The following is a 17691-nucleotide window of genomic DNA, read 5'->3' as shown; positions in this document are numbered from 1 at the left end:
GAATGGTAAATTTTCAAATGGAAACAAACGGGCATGAAACCTTTTCCTTTAAAAAAAAAAAGTCTGCTTTTGTTTTTTGAAGGCACTTTTTCTTGTTTTCTTTTACATTGACCCAAAAATTCTAGCCAGTTGTCCCTTTTGTCTGCACCCTTAAATTGCCCTTGCCAAAGTCTACTTGCCATAGTGAGTAATTATTTAGATGGGTGAATGCTAGATCTCTGGGGCGGGCTTTATGTTTGCTTTAAAATGTTGCTGCTTGGGGTAAAGTGCAATAAGAGTTTAATTATTTTGCACAGCTAAATATTTAAGTATCAAGGGCACAGCAGTGTTGGAATAGGCAACTTCATGATATGCTGTAGCTAATATTAACTATAGGAAATGAATACTTAAAAATAACAAAATCAAAAAAATGTTTTTTCTAAGATCACACAGGTAAAGGCTGAATGCGCCTTTTTATGTCTGGGTTGGCAATTTTACAAGAACTTCCTTAAATACTGTTTTTCTCTGGGAGTTCCCAAAGGCTTGGTATCGTGAGATCATCAGAAGGAAGTTGATTTCCACCCCCACCCCCCCTTTTTTTTGTTAATATTCTGATGGACCCTTAGGATCGAGCCGTTCACGTTTTCCCTTGCAAAATGAAAGGAATGGTAACCTTCACTTTTACACTTCAGAGAACAGACAAAGAAACCTTTTGGCAAAATGTCAGTGTGTGTGACTGATAACACCCTCGATCATTGCAGAACATGACTTGTGGCCATGTCTGGTTCAGACGTGAAAACAAAACATGTGTATTTTCCATCTGTCCCTCAGTTCCATTCTGTTAAATTATAACCAGTTGCAGAAAAATTAAAAGAAAGGAACATTTGTATCAAAATGAGACAGAGCTGCTGCCCTCTGATAGTCCCTCTTCCCCTCTAGCTCCTTAGCCCTTTGCCTCTGGAGAGACTGGTGTGAAACCAGCTCACATGACAACTCCAAGGGATTCATAACTCATCTCTGTTCTTTGTTGACAATCCACATCACAAAACCATCATGCAGATTTTATGCACTCAGGGAGTAGCACTGGAGAAGCTGGGGTTTCTATGTATACTGTTATTTTCTGGATCGGTCTGATACAACTTGACCAAATCTGTATTGATGAGATGCAAGCTAAATGGCGGTCACTTGACAATGGTTAATAATCATGTTTTAAAAAGGAATTTGGTGAGCTAAATCAAATCCCCAAGACATCATTATACGTCTTCAGCCTCATTTTTTATTCCAGAGTTTGAGGCTGTTTTATTTTTTTAATCTACATCAATCTTTCAACACAGCGCTAGATATGATGTGGATAAGGCAGGAGCGTGGTCCATTCTAACAACTGCTTATCAATCACTGCTAATTAACTGGTGGATGCAGTTCAGTGGTGATCTTTTTTGTCAACACCATCAAATAAAAAAAAAAAAAGCAGGGCAGGCAGCTTTTCTAAAGCCATCTCTTTTGTTGTAGTCACTAAAGTAATACTGTACAGAGCAAATTACAGAGCACAGCTAGTGGGTAAATGTATGGAAACATATTGCTGTGACTGCTGGGAGATCCTAACAACTACCAGCTGACCCTCTTACCTGCAGAAGTCCTTAGATAATACATACCCTGAGCCACAGACAAAGGTTTCTCAGTCCACGGGCCTACCTTTTATGTTTACCTCTCACATTGCTAGTGAAGGCTGCTTTCCGCAGTCTGCACTGTGTCATAGCCTCTTGATATGAGAGGGCCAGATTGTCATTGCTGAAATGTTCATTTGTGTGTATGCATACACACACATGCACATTTGCAGGCCTAATTTGTTTGATTATATCCACAAATTGCATCAGAAATATGGCCTCATTTGCCCACCCCATTGGGGTAATCGTGCATACAAACTGGACATGCAACTGGGAATGCTATTCCCTGAATGCTGACAGCAGTAACAAATCTGGCCTTCAGTGATTTCCTTTCTGCAGTCTTTTATATGTGCATAGACAGGGATGCTGGCAGACGTCGTTTCTCGTGTTGTGATTTCAATTGACTGCACAAACTGAATACAGTTGGGCTGGGTCAGACTTTCAAGGGTACTATGATGTTCCTATGGCAATTCAGCAGGGGAGTGCTCTCCTGCGTCATTACTATTCTAACACCACATCACAGGGCTGGGGAACGTAATGTTGCAGGGCATGTTTTGGGTGACTCAGGAAGGGGCACTCTGCCTCTTGAGTCCATGCTGTTCCCTTGCGTGGTGCTCTGCATTGCTGAATGAGCCACCGGATGGATGGGACCTAAAGCTGAGGCTGTAACAGAAGCAAGATTCTGGGCATTCTTCATATGAGCAGAGACACTAACACCTGTGTCCTGATCAGATTCCTGCTCTGGTGTTTCTGTGCTGATGGCCTAGCTCTTTCAGTAGCTCCCATTGGATACAGCGTTCCATGTCTCCCAGTCCAAGCTCTGGCACTGCATTGCTCTTTATTCATAAACATGCTGTATTTCACTCCTGTCCCATGGGGATCGATAAGTGTAGTTTGTCTTGGGCACCATAACTGCAGATGCTTCCTTTTTTCCTTCTGTATGCTCCTTATGAAGCAGTATGTCTTGAAAAGCCTCCATTCCATTCAGGAAGAGCACACACCAACTGCAGAGACTTCCTCAGCCTGACAAAGGGTTTTTAAACCCGAAAGCTTACTAAACTTTTTTTTTCCAACTATTTAAGTTGGTCTAATAAAAGATATCAGATTCGCCCAAAGAATCTTGTCTTACAGAAATGAAAGAACATCCTTTTTGTGCTAGAGCTAGTTAAACATTTCCTGATAATAAAAACCAGCTGAGCTGGAAGCATGTACACTTCTTCTTCCTGTATGCTGCGAAGAAAAACCTCCTCCTCTTTTCCATCCTGCACTTTCATCCTTCATTCATGGGCCACCCACCTGCTGAAGAATCTGCTTGCCACAATGCACATAACAAATGTAAATGGACAGAAAGGCAGTCACACACCTTGGACCTGCAACCATGACCATGGATCTTTGTTGCTTCCTTTCAGACATGATACAGCATCAGCTTCCCATTCTGTTAAATGTAGAGGTCAGTCAGAGCTGCCAGGCTGTGGATCAGGAAATAGTAAGTACCAGTAAATACCAGATATCCTTCAGGCATATCCCAAGACTCCCGATTACAAGCATCTGCTCGAAACCATAAGCTTTGGTTCCATTACAGTCCTTTAGACCAAATTAATACAATTCACCATGGGTATAAAGATGTAGCAGCAGATGAAGGCAGTGGTGGGAAAACTGATTGTGAATAAAATGAGTTTCTTCTCTCCATGGCAAGCCTGTATGCAGGATTAGAGCTGAGCTCAGATGGACCCTTTTCTGTGGCTTAGATGTTTCAAGTGATTTTTTAATGGGGGGAGTACACTTTGAATACTGATGTGTTTGAACCAATGACCTTCACCGGAGCTGCCCCCACTGAGAGGAGAAGTGATATATTTCATACCTCTATTTAAGTGAGCCTTAAGTAGGAATGAGGTCCAGCTCAGTTGTTTCACTTCCTCTGAAGCCTTGAGGTCTACAAGCAAGGCCCAGCAATCTTATGACAGGATCCTCCCTTGGGAGATTTCCAGCAATTCTGCTTCCAGGGCTGGCCAGAACATGGAAACCTCAGCATGCCAGAGGGGCCTCCAGCCCAGCATTCCCAGCTGAAATGGTTCCCAAAGTGACCAGCATCCAGCTGTTTATCTCAGACCATCACTGAGAAATGGGAGGCTTGAAGAGAGAGTCAGGCCTCCATCTGAACTCCTTCAGAGTCCAGTAGTGTCTAGCTTATGCACATGACCAGCCCCATGGGCCAGAATTTTTTTTTTTTTAAAGTAATATTCTTATGGACCCTTAAAGCCAAGCGACCCCCATTTGGCTTTGCTGAGGGGTAAGAACAACAGCCTTGGTTTCCACAGCACAGGGGTGCACACAGAGAGTTCAGCTGGCAACGTGTTGTGGGGTGTGACTGAGAGCATGCTCCAGCCATTTCACGGCATGACTCATGGCCATGGGAGAGCTCACGAGAGGAGGGGCAGTGGTGAGAGTCAGGGGAGCAGAATCAGGCCCCTGCAGGCTCTGTTCTGCAGCTGTTCCCTGTGGGACACGTCCAGTGTCCTCGTGGGGAACCTGCCCAAAGCTCGGTAGCCACACTAGGCCTTTTAATTATAATTTTTTTTTCTAAACTAGGACATTGGTGTTTTGCTTTGGAGCCTCCACGACTCTCCCAGCCTTGGGGAAGACAGGGTGGGTGTGTGGGTGTGTAGTTAGTGCTTGGAGGAAAGAGAAGAAGTAGGAAGCTGGGTATCATGTGTGGGTGTGGGTGAGTGCAGTTTGGCATTTGCTTTGTGAAAGCTCTGAGGAAGGAACCCGTCCATACTGCTGTTTTCCCCACACCACCCAGAATGGAGGGAGGAAGGCAGCAGCAAAAATGCAGAGGAGGAAAATGAATGATTTCAGAATACTGACCCGGATTGATTCTGACTCTGGAGTAGACGCGGGGAGCTGAACTGGGATCAGCTCCCATCAGATGGAAGTGAGTTGGATTACTTCCCGGACAGATTGGCCCCAGCTGGGAAAGATAGAAAGAATGAGAGGAAGGAAGATGGTTCAAGTAGAAGAACAGCAGCTCTGAGATAAAGGGTGTTTTCAAGAAAGCCAGATTAGATATATTATCAAATCAACAGCATTAGACTCGACAGACAGCATCTGAGGAGCCAGGAGACGAAGCTTGTCAATGCTGACAGTAAATCAAGGTGGAAAAGTAGCCAGGCACCCTGTGGCCACCTTACCATTTACTGCATGTCTGCCCACTTCTCTTGTGGCTTGTGGGGCAGGTTCACAGTTTGAGTTTGATTAAGATGCTCCATTTTCCCCTGGTTCCCTTGGTGGATTGTGGGCCAGATCCCAAGTCGGTAGAAACAGATCATCATTCATTCATGTGACTTGAGATGCTCTGAGTCCGGCAATCTGAGAGGACTGGGCTCTGTGGATTTTAGGAAGACAAATGTAGGATACAACATCAGACTCCAGGCATCAGTGCCCCACAGGTTTAGAGCATCCTTTATTTCCATCCTCTTCAGGGCACGCTGCCCAGCCCACCTACATCCAGCTAGGATGAAATAGAAGCAGGGATAATCATAAACAGGGATAATAATTCCTACCCCCCAGAGACATGCTGTGAAGATTAATGAGTTAATCCTTAAGATGGACCATGAGCATATTAAATGCTTTTTTTTTGCTCATAGATGTGATTTAAAAAAATAAACTCACATTGTTCTTTAGAACAACCCCAATTCCTTGGAGGATCCAGCCTGTCTATTAATTTCATTTTGGGGGGTAGGGAATGTGGATTGCAAACATGTTGTGATAAATCTACGTTGTCTGAAATTCCCAGAACTTCCAGATGCTCCAGACTGAAATGAAACATCCGGGGCCAAAGCCCACAATAAACTCAAGCAAGGACAACAATGAAAGGAAGCTAACAAACACAGTCACTGATTATTATTAGCTTGGTCCTTCTTGAAAACCCCTGGGGAGCCCACAGATGCAGTGTGTCCTAATCCCGGCTTCAGCTTGTCCCTTAAAGAGTTACTGAAACTGTTTGTTAGTAATAGAAGAAACAAACAAAGGCAAGTCAGTAGCTAATCTGCCAAACTCTAGGATGGGAGCTGAGCAAAGGGGTTTATTTTAGAATTCACCAAAGAATGATCTGTAGTGGGAAAGGAAATGAGTCAGAGCTGAGACACATTAATAAAGAGGGGAAACAACACCTTTAGAAGCTGTTTGATCTGGCCCTTCAGTGACAGAGCTGCTCCAAACAGAGGAAACGGGAAGTGTGGCAAGGGAAAAAATGTGAGGAGACCATCAAGCCAGCTGACTCCCCCTCCTCACAAAAACATCAACACAGGCATATGGGCTTCCTCCAGGAATCTGGGTTTCACTCCAGATTGGATCCCAAAAATACAATCAGGCCCACAGGGCCTGGTGATCGGGACCGAGTGATACCGAGTTCTTTTCACGGGCTGTGCAGCCGGGCCACTGCAACATCTTGGACAAGGTACCTCATTGCTCAGAGCCTCAGTTTCCGCATCTGTGAAATGGGGATGCGCCTTTATGCTCTGTCTATCAGTTTCTCCACCTGGAGAAGATTTCTGGTAGCAGCACGTCCTTTGATCTAACAGAGAAAAACCCAATGGCTGGAGGAATCACGGAGTGAAATTCTTTCTTCTGTGAGAGGGCAGGAAGACAGACTAAATGATCATTACAGTCTTTTCTAGCCTTAAAGATAGATGGTCCTATGAACTTCCTTCTTTGTGCAGTGCGCCTGACAGAAGGCACATGCCACATATGGTTGTTGTTTGGTTGTAAAGGACCTCATGCACCTAGCCACACACTGCATGGATCAGCTAGCCAAGGCAAACACACAGCACAAGCTTGTAAAGAAGGGAAAGAGAAACAATCTTAAATATAGAAGAAGAAGGAGTAGGTGCCAGCCCTGCCAGGTGCTACAGCACAACTAAAAATAACAGGCAGCACAAAACAATATGGCTACATGTATGGAGAGATGCCACTGGAATCTGAACATTGTTATACCGTGGCATAAATCTGGAGCAACACCAAGGCACTGAGTGAGCCCAGTTCTTCATGAATCTGCATTCTCAGTCATCATTTAACTGCCAGTTCAAAGTGGGTATGTAATGCAGTATTTCTGCCTGGGGGGCAACACATTTAGAGAGTGGCATTTAAGGCCAGATTGACAAAGGACTCCTGTTTGATTTCAGTGGGGCTCAGTGCTGAACTAGAACTTAGGGACCTCGGCGTCTTGGTGGATCTAGACCACAGCCCCTGGAATTTATCCTGAACCATAGGAATTCAGAGGCATAAATAAAATAAAAGGCCTGAGAGGGCTATTGTAAAGCCAGACTTTTCTCCTTCCTTCCCTGCCTTTGCCTGGCATCGTACATAAAAAGGGTGAGAAGTGATGTTCCCTTTTCCCCCTCCATGCACCTGTGTTGGCTTTTCAGTATAGCCAGCATTAGCAAAACTGCTGCTTCCCTGGATGCCACAATTCTGCACCAGATATCCCTACATCTACCTTCACAGACCAGCATTTCTGTGGATTTCTTAGCAAGTAACAGTATTTCATTAAATGCCTGTGTATGTTCCTGTACTGCACCAATGGCCCTGAAGTGACTGGGAAGGCTCACTGGGCTCCACTCTGTTTTTGCTTGTATTCATAGGTAGACCTGGGCATTTTACTCACCTGTAGACATAAATGAAGAGCTGGGCATGGAAGCCTCCATCCATCTGCCTTAACCTGGTATCTGTCATGCTCACCAGGTGCATGAACTCTGTCTATGAGCCAGGAAGGAGCAAAACCTTCTGGGGGTGTAGGAGGAAGGCTTTTATACAGACTGGTTAAAAGGGGTTTCCAGGCTGAGTGACCCTTGGTGTCTGGCACAGCCCAGGAATTGGTCTGTGGTCACTGTTGACTGGCAGTCCTCTTTGCCTGTAAGTCAGCCCAAACTCCTAGGAAATGATAGTTTGCTAAATGATTGGTGAAACACACCCACCAACATGTGAAAACTGCAAAGAGGGTGTCTGGAAAGAAGGGTGGGAATTTGGCTCTTAAATTCACTGGAGCTAGGGGGAATGAGGTAGCAAAATGACAGATCCTTTGCTAAAAGTCAGAGTTGGATGCCTCTTGTTCAGAAAAGTGGGCTAGGACAGAGCTGAACAGAAGACATGCCAATGGGGTCATTGCTGTACCCTCTACTCGCTGTGCCTGTCAGGATCAGAGCTGGGCTGGTCTCCACCAGTCTCGCTTTGGGGAGGAACCATGCTGCCAAGCTTGTGTCTTCCTTCCAGTCATCACATGGGGCTGGATTTATGGGAAACAATCTGCTGTTTTTCCCACCGTGACAACAGAGAGCAAGACATTAGCAGTACGGGTTTTGCCTAGCGACGTTGCTCCATTGAGCTCCCAGCAATTCACAGATCTGTGTACCTGTATTGCAGCTGCGGGGAGCAGAGGCCCAGCAGTGTGAAGGGATTTGCCTAAGGTCTGCCAGGAGATGAGTGGCAGAGCCAAGAGGAAAGAGGATATCAAGTGCTTGCTTGGTGGGGAAGGGAGAGATAAAGGCAGGGCGACCCCGGAATAATTTTAATGGATAAACTCCTGCCCTCCTCATGCCTGATCCTTTCCAATCTGGCTCCCTTCTCTTCCTGCCTGGGGATACCCCAGTAAAGAGAACCTAGTTGGGCCTTTCTGGAGTAGTGATAGCTTCGCCCTCTCCCCCAGCACATTCCCAAGTTGGTTGCCATATAGACTGGAGTTAGTTCCACGTAGGAGTCTTCATCTTGAGAGCAAAAACCTGAGACTCAACTAGTGACCTAATCTGCCCCCAAAGGTTTCCCTAGCTGCCTTATGACATGGCCCTCCTGGCACTTCCAATCGACCATGATAGCCAAGTAATTGTTTATCTGCTAGTGCAGAAACACACTGTTTCCCTGGAGATAACGCCTCTGCCATCCCTAGTCCCAGTCCCTGCACTCTGACCCTCCAGCGGTCCCCTCCCTCCCCGGGAGGCTCTGGAAGACTTCATGTTTTATCAATGTGGCTGTTGTTTCTGTAACTGCTCTCAGTTTGTCCCCGGAGAACATTTTAGTCTCATGTGATTTTTAGGAAGTCGACCCAAGTTGGAGAAAAGCTGCCTTTGTGTGTGATTTTGCTATCGGAGTTGTGGCCATGACAGAGCAAGAACGAGACGGGCCTCCGGGGATCCTGGGGTAGGGTGATTTCTTATTTGCTTCTGGGGAGGCTGCTAGAGCATGACAACAAACTGACCAGGAGCCACTGCTGACTGAACCCCAAGGCAACCAGAAGAGCCAGCACATGCATATTGCTTTGTGATGGGCAAGAGCCAAACTCTTCTCTGGTGCAATGTGTTTGACTGCAGTTGTTGTCAGGGATGAATGCAGCCTCAGATGCCATGCTGCTGAGGTCGGTGGTAGCCTTGTCCTGAAGTTTTTTTCCTTTCTAATGATATCATCAAGCTATAGCTGAGGAGCTCCTGGGTGATTTTCTGTCACTGGTTTCCTGCATTTTTGTATATTAGCTTAGTAGCGTAGAGCCAGATTGGCTGTTTGCTTTGATCTGTGAAGAAGCTGGATTGTTCTGTGCTATGGTAACTAGAGTAGGACATTCATAACATCACTGACACAGATTTAGAAAAGCCTCTGGGATGGTCCAAGAAATGAAGCCTAATCCCTTAAGATTTAGAGTGGTGCCTGGCACATCAGTTGAAATTATTCAAAATGGAATAACAAATCATGTGGATGATCACAGTGGGAAGGGGGTCTAAGTAACAGGGATTCAGCAAAGCAAAATCATACTTGACTAATCTCCTAGAATTCATTGAAAGTGTGACTACAGGAACGGGTAAAGGAGAACCAGTCAACCTGGACTCTTGTAGGTCTTTGGCAAGGTCTTACAAAAGATAATACTGCAGATGCTCAATAGTCAAGAACGGGCTACAAGGTAGAAAGGAAAAAGGTAGGGTTTAATGGTCATTTTGCATTATGAAAGAAGCAATGACTACCTCAAGTTTCTGTAGTAAGTTCCTTATTGTTTATGATTTGGCATGTAGGGCAAATAGTGAGGTAGCAAACTTTGCAGATGACAAAATGACCTGGGTTAAGCTGGTGAGTGGGCACCATGATAGAAACAAAGATCAATAAATGAGAAGTATTGCAGAGAGGAAAGGGAGAAATGTAAACTACTTATGCAGCGCACCGGGTTCTGACCCAGCTGCATCAGTCTGAGAAAAGGACCTTGGCAGCACGATAGACTGATCAGTGTGCAGATGCGTGAGGAATGGAGTGGAGAATCATATATAAATGTTCTAATGACCTTTACACATAAATCAATGCTTTGGCCTCATCTGGGATCCTTTGTATCACTAAGGTCATCCCATCTCAAAAAGGGTCTTGCAGAGCAGTTTTGGGGAGGGGTGCAGTGGAGAGGAACATAATATGGGCCTGGAAACAAACTCTTGAGGAGGCTGGAATGATTGAAATTATTTACCTTAGGAAGGACAGGGTGGGTCATGATCAAAGTATGTAACATAATGACTCGCCTAGAGACATTAGATTACGATTGCCCAGTCTCATAATAGAAGAACGAAGGAGAACTAAAAGGTGACAGATTGACAGCTGATAAATGGAAATACAGTTTCACAATGTGGGGTTAGACTGTGACTCCACTTGAGGAAGTCACTGAGGCCAAACCCTTAACCAGAGTCAAACTGGAATGTCTTTTAATACGGATGTCAAGGATATCCATAAGAGGTAGTGAGCCTTATGCTACAGGGCCATAGCCAATCCCTAGCTGTTAAGAGACTGGGATCACAGTGTGAATGCAGATTATCTTAACTCTGCCTCCTGCAGGGTAGTTATTTAGTCCATCCTGGGAAACAACCTTGTTGCAGTCAGGATATTGGGCTAGATGGACCTCTGGTCTTGGCAGTCCTGTGAAACAGTTCTGCAGCAAGAACAAAGTAGTGCTGAGGGGGATCAGGGAACTGCAAGCCTAGGAAGTAGAAAAATGAGTAGAAAATGCAAGATCCCTATTTGAAGGGGATAGCAATACACATGTCCCAACAGATGGGCAGCAGGGCTGGAGGGGAACGAGGCAGGGAATAATGGGCATGTCTACATGTGTAGTTACATGCACTTAAACTTAATGCACTTTAAAGGTGCATTAAAGTGATCTAGGCACACATGCACATGTAGATGCACTAATGCGCATTAAAATGCACTGAATTTAGTCTGGCATAGCTAAGTCTCATTAGCACATGTGTAACTGCGCTAATGCGCATTAATGCGGTGTGCATCCATTGATGTACACTGCATTAATGCGCATTGTCTACACTTGGGCTAATATGACTTAGCTATGCCAGTTTAGATTTGGTACTTGCTTTAAGCAGGTATCAAATTTAGGCAGGATTAACCTAAAATCAGCATTTTTAAGGCGCATTAAGGGTGCACGCATGTGGACAGGTGCCCTTTATGCGCCTTAAAAATGGTGATTTTAGGCTAATCCTGCTTAAAAGAGCCAGGTGTAGACAAGTCCAATGAGCAGCACTGGATCCCCCTCTTCACCTGGGGTAAAAGCTGCAGTGGTCAGCAAACTGGGGGAAGCAGGTTGACAGCATGGGGGGCAGAAAGGGCCAGGGTTCCTGCCAGAGAAGGGAAGGCCCCCGGCAGCTGGTGATCAAGAAAAGTAACTGTCAGCCTGTTACCACGTAATCCTCCTCTGACGCCTTCCTAAACCAGTGCCGGTCACTGCTGCCTTGGCAATGTGCTTGGTGCTCGGTACCAGCTTCAAAAGCCCAGAGGAAGCAAAAATGCTGCATTAAATTTAATGTCAGGAAACGAGCTAATTCCCAAGGGCAAGGAGACTGTGCTAAAGAATGAACTCCTCTCCCAAAACGGATACCAGCATATCCTAGGCACGAAAAACTTACTCAGTTCTAAGCCTGGTGGAAACAGCCTCAGCTTTCTTCTTGATGTGCTGTCGCAGTTCTTTCCCCCATAGCCAATCAACAGGAAGCAGAGGTTTTAGATATGTTTGTACAGGCAAGGATACTCCAGGGGCTGTGGAAACATCAGCAAGATGTTTAGATAACATGGCGGGTCAAGGCCTGAACACAGTCTCTGGTTCAGAGCTCCTGCACCAAAAGGAAAAGTAAATTATAAACCAAGGGAAATGGTTGTGCTGGGGAATTCTGTGCTAATGGGTGTGTTCACTCTGCGGCCAGATGGAAATAGACGGGGATGACCTCTAAACTTGGCCCCACTTCCTTCTCCAGCGATAAGGACTCTCTGTGGAGTTGAGCAGAATAAGTTGGGACCAAACATCTGTCCCAGGGCTACCCGTGATGTCAGGTGACTGGACGTGATGACCCAGATAATCCCTTCCCACCTTGGGTTCCAGTTTTTCCAGCAGCAACTGTGGGTGAGAGTCAAGAGTTAGGGCTTGGCCAACAGCATTGTTTGCATTTCACATAGCGCCTCTCATCCCACAGCACTTTGCAGCCTCTGCTGATGGTGCCACTGAAAGGCAGCCACCCACGGGTGGGATGAGGCTGTGAGTTGGCTGGCAGCCAGCACAGCAGTGGAGGGAAGAGGAGATTTGAGCCAAAGATGTCAGGACAAGTCCTAAGTTTTGTTTTGTTTTGTTCTTTCCCTTCCAAAAAGGCAATTGCAGCACTTCCAGACCAGGGACCAACTTTAAACGAGAGCATTTCATTTGAGCAGATTTAAAGCTTAATTAGGAAACGTTAAAAATGATGGTTATTTACATAGCTTCGTAGAGTTGGAAGAGACCATAGGACTCCACGCATGGTAGCATGAGTACAGAGCTGGTATGTGTTGATGCAGTCTAAAACATGCAGTTAGTCATGCAGCCTGAGTTAGCCTGGGCATTTTGCCATCATCCAACAAACCCCCAGAGTTGCTCCAACCCAGGTCACTGTAGAGCCCCAGACTCCACTATAACCACGCTGAACTCAGCCCTTTGACCATCACCGCTTCAGGCCCTAAAGGGCATAGGAAAACACAATCCTGGTATTCCCTCCAGTTCTAATACTAAGAACCTCTTATGTTAACATTAAAATACTCCTATGAGTGGTACAGGATCACCAGGACAGACCCTGACAGCCAGCATCCCTATTTACGAGCTCTCTTTCAAAGCAACCTCTTAGCTTTTATCTTAGAGGCGTATAAAGTTGAGTGACCCCTGGGATTTTCCTTGAGTGTCTGAACCCATCCTTTTGCACTGGCTCATTAGGAAGTGGATTGGCTCAGCTACAGGCTTGTTGCGACACTCTGAATGATTTCGCTCCATAGCTCTGTGCCTCAGCTCCCAGATGAAGGTGTCATTAAGGGTGCTGAGAGCAAATCACTCTGAGATTGCTATGAAAGGGCTGAGAAAAGTGTTGGCAAAGTAAAAATCCACGTCATTCCAGGCAGGGCTAGTAGCCCCCCATGGCTGCCGACTGCTAAAAGTTTGCCTGAGTTTTGTCCTTTCCAAACGCTCCCACACCTCCTGCCTCATCTTTAGCAGGGAGCTCAGTGCCTCTGTGCTGGCACCCCAGGGCAAGGCCTGTCAACCCATTTCCTAGGTTAAAGGCTGAGAAGGAAACAGGGAGCCAGGCTTCTGCCCAATGCCTTACCCAAGGGCGTGGGACCAGCTTAATCTTTTTCCTTCCTTCAATTACATCTCTGCAGTGATTGCTGCTCATTCTCTGCTGATGTGGAAAACAAGCGGTTCCTGTGCTGCCTTCTCTCTCTTCAGGCCCAGAAAGCTGCCTGCTTGCCATTCTTCTCACCCTTCTTGCCTTATCAGCCACTCCGGCTGTCCAGCCAGGGAGGAGCAAGTTCCCCCTTCCCCAAGCACTGCCTGGTTGTTTCCTCTGAGATAAACAGCCTCCACTTTTTGATGGAAACTTAGCATCAAAAAGAGGCCTCAGGTCCTCCTGCAAGCTTTGCAGGGAAAGCTCAGCTTCCTACATGCCCGCACACGTTAGATGCAGGAGGACAAGGTGGTGGTGGTGGGGGCTTGTACCTTGCCTCACCTGAATCAAACCCTTGTCTCATCAGAGCTAATTGCACATGCCCCTGCTGCTGAGCTGAAAGGTTGAGCCCAATAGGTAGAAGCAGGAAGTTCAAGTCTGCGACGTGCCAGCCACTGGAGGGGGACAAAGGCTTCTGTATGGCTCGACCTCGGCTGCAAGCCTGGCTCCAGATACAGGTCAGCGCAGCAGCAGGATCTGGTGCCACAGCTGGACCTGGGGTGCTGGAGTCTTGGGTTTGGCTCAAGCTCCCTTCCCGCTGCTGTCCCATGTGCGGGCTGTCTTTGGAGCATGCCAGCCCCTGTGTGGTCTGCCTGAGACAGCTGGCTTGGCAGGAGGGCCCAGGCTGATAGCGTTTTGCAGGGACAGCCCCCTGTCTCTGCAGAGGCGTTCAACAGCACGGCACAAACCGCTCTGCTGGGAGCGCTGGCAGTGGTGGGTGGTAGGGGGTTAGCTTGGCAAGGCTGGGGCCTCAGCAAGTAGGGACCACTGGGTTGGGGATGGGGAGGCAGACCCTCCCCATCTACATGGAGGGGGGACATCAGTTCCAGTTCGGGGAAACGGCAGGATGTGGGATTGGCCCAGATCCACAGGATTTCTCAGTCTTCTCCTGGGACAGCCAGAACCATGGAGCTTTTCCCTGCCTCTGTGCTGCAAGGGTGTGGCTGAAGGCTCAGCAGCCTAGCATGCTCATGCGCAAGGCTTGGATCCAACGGCAATAACTTCTGAAGCTCGGAAGCCTTTTCACTGCCTCACCAAGGTCCACCCTCACCCCTGACGCTGTGCCTTGTGTACAAGCCTGCGGACACTCACTGCCCTGCTGCCTCCCCTGGGCTGCACCAAGTGGGGGAGCTGGGACCCCGAGCTTCCACGGCCTCAAATCCAGGCTCTTCCTGATCCAGCTGTAGGCATGAAGCAGTGGAAAGGCGGCGAGAAGACAGATGGGGGAAATGAAAGGGTTTAGATGTGGGGAGGCCTTCTCTTACTGCCCTTCTGTGACTTCCAGATTGAGAGTCAAAGCAGGGAGAAGGGAAAGGGACGGAGTGAGAACAAGGAGAGGAAAACAGGGAATAAGGAGCAGGGGGGGAAGGAGGGGAGAAGGGAAAAACCAGTAGGGTTGGAGCACCTTTCCCAGTGACCAGGGAACTAATGTCATTTCTTCTCCCCTCTAAAAGCCCGGCCTGGTGTCCACCTTTGTCGTATCGCAGACTGGCACTTCAGAAGCCCACCTCACTTGAGCAGGGTCTCATCCTGCCTCCATTACTGCCGTGCTCTCTCAGTGGAAGGAGGCGGCTTCCTGTCCCCATCAGTGACCAGGATCCGGTGTTCCTCCCCCCATGTCTAGTTGCTGCAGCTGCTCCTGGCTCTGGGAGCTCTTGCCAAGGGCCTGAGTGCTCTGATGAGAGTGAATCAGTCAGGATTTCAATTCGAGAAGACCTTCCCAAATTCTGCATGCGTGCATACACCCGCACCCCACCACGCACACATGCATACACATGCACCCCCACCCCTCCCACCCATACATACACACACAGAACAGCTGTTTTTGGAACGAAAATGAGAAGTTTTGTTTTTTCCTGTTGATGGAAGTGAAAAAATTTGGGGGTTTTGTGTTGCTAATTTTGAAACCAAACCAAGTTCAGCTACAGCTTCCCCTTCCACCCTAGTGATTAGCATGAGTCAGGGAGACACCATGAAGCCAGGAGCCTCAGAACTGAAAGCTGGGGTTTCCGGACTCCGTGGCGGGGAACCTGGTAGTTGTAGTGTCCACGGTCTTGCAGCAGGGTGAGGGCAGGGCCCTCAGCCACCCATCCAGGGAATGAGCAGGAAGCCCAGCAGGGCTAACTCAGCCCCTGCATCTCAGTTGAAGTCCCTTGAAACATTTCACTTGTTAGCAGACAGGTTCTTTTCCAGCACCTGTTTGTTTGAACGATTCCTGACCATCTCTGCCTGGGGGTTACGTTGTGACATTTTATGACCTCACCCCCAGCAGCTGCTGCAGCCAGACTCAGCTTTAACTTGGCAACAAGCCTCTGCCTAGCCTGACTGCTTTGGGAGCACCCCTTTGCTGTCCACAAGGTCCCTGAGTACTCATTGCAAGGGAGCATTAGGGTCTGAGCGGATGCTGGGCCCAGCTGTGGCATGGGATGATTTTACCTGAAGTGCCTTGTCCAGTTAATCCCCAGAGCCCCCCAAATCTCCACAAGGGAGGTGTGTGTCTTTTGGTCTCTCAGCCTAGAGAGATCATTGATGTGGAGGGGACATCCCATCAAAGGGTCTCACAAAAGTACTGTTATCGCAGAGCAAGGCCCATGCTCTGCCCCTAGCCTGGTTGGTGACCTTGGGCAAGTCCCTTTGCCTCCTTCTGCCTCTGTTTCTCTCCATGAAACCGGGGATGACCTTGGAGCTCTGTGGCTGGACAGTCTGAAGGGAGACAAAGCATTACTCTGTTAAAGCCAGGGCCAGTGCCTTCCAGCTGGGACCAAGAGGCAGGAGAACTGGATTGGTAGTAGGGATGGACACTTTGCTCTAGCTTGACCTCCCTGTATTTTGCTAGCCAGTTTCCAGATAATTTTGCTGCGATCTGGGGTTAACATGCGATTGCTTTGCTGTGCAAGGGATCAGGGATCCTTCCCCTCTGGCCAGCAGTGGTTGTAGCCTCCCCACTTTACTCATCCCTGTGGGCAGGGTGCCTCCCTGCTTGGTCAGACACCTGCAGCCAGGGAGGCAGCATGACAGCGACTGCCCAAGGCCAGCGCTCAGCCAGGACAATAGTTGTGACACACTGGAGAGGAAGTGGTGGAAGCCCAGCCACTGGTGTCGTCTAAAACTAGACTGGACATTCAAACAATGGCTCGTTGTCCCGGCCTCGACTCAGATGACCTAATAGACCCTTTTCCCCCTTCTCCAATTCTTATAATTTCCTGATGTAGTTTAGACAGAGAAGAAGGGGCGGGGGGGGGGGCAGGGACTTTCCATATGCGGTGGGGAGGAGGCTTGTCTGGGACTGGTTTGATGCAGCTGATGCAGTGCTGGGGTTGCTAGCAGATACCGGGATCCCGAGTGCTTCGCACACCATGACACTGCCTACGCTAGTGACCAGGCCCGGTTAGAAAGATGGTCCTGAAGGGAAATGTATCCAGGGGTATTAAAAATAACTGGCTTTGTCACAGCCTTGCACGGCAGAACAAGCAGCACTCGCTCTGCCCACGGGCCGCTAGATGTCAGCAGAGGCCAGGATTGCCGGGAGAGGCAATGGGTAGGCCTGCAGAGCCCTTCAAATCGGGGCCGGAGAACACCCCTGCCAGGGGGCTGCTGTTTCGGCTTGGCGGGGGACTTAGATCCAGGGTTTGGGGCAGGGTACGGGGAGGGGGTGGACTAAGCTCCACTGCAGATCTGTGAGGCAAGGATGTGTCTAAAGGTCAGGCAGTGACTCCAGTGCACTTGCAAGAGCAGCATTTGCCCAGAGCACATCCCGCCCCACATCACCCCCGCTCTACAAACTCTTCAGCTGTTTGCTGCAGAGGCCAGGCCGAGGGGCAGAGCTAGCAACACATTCCCCATGGGTAGGACGCGGAAATGACCCTGTAGTAGTTCCTACGTTCTGCCTCTACGGGGCACCAAATACCCACGTGTGAAAAATACGGGAACAAACCATCTCCGGCACCCGTTTGGTAATTTGGGCCCCAAACTCACAGCAGTGAGAGAAGGAGCTTGGTGGAAATTTTCTAATGAGCCTACTTGTTTTTTCTTCAGAAAAAAATGCAGATTTATTAAAGCCAAAATTGTTTGAGGGAACGGGTGGAGCTTGAAACAAAGAAGGAATAACATTTGGAAGTGGTTTGTGAAGAACTGGAACGTGTCCCGTTTCAGTGTTTCTGGGGCAGGGGTTGGGGCACAAGAACTTTTCATTTAACAGTGAGTTAACTTCACCTGAAAAACAGAAACTTTTAAAAGGATAAAACCTAAAGGAGATTTAAAAAAAAATTATTGAAAACAAAATTTTTGGA

General features: G+C 47.9%; 1 long non-coding RNA gene across 1 annotated transcript in view; it reads left to right on the top strand.

Annotated features, from left to right (window-relative positions):
- Positions 1-17691, top strand: part of LOC149855873 (uncharacterized) — a 97166-nt gene that overhangs the window by 9539 nt on the left and 69936 nt on the right. The gene's annotated exons all lie outside the window — the stretch shown is intronic.

Source organism: Crocodylus siamensis, chromosome 11 (assembly GCF_052110815.1).
Source record: "Crocodylus siamensis isolate JL-2025a chromosome 11, ASM5211081v1, whole genome shotgun sequence".
Lineage (NCBI taxonomy): Eukaryota > Metazoa > Chordata > Crocodylia > Crocodylidae > Crocodylus > Crocodylus siamensis.
Note: the sequence above shows the minus strand (reverse complement) of the source record. Positions and strands in the feature narration are given on the sequence as shown.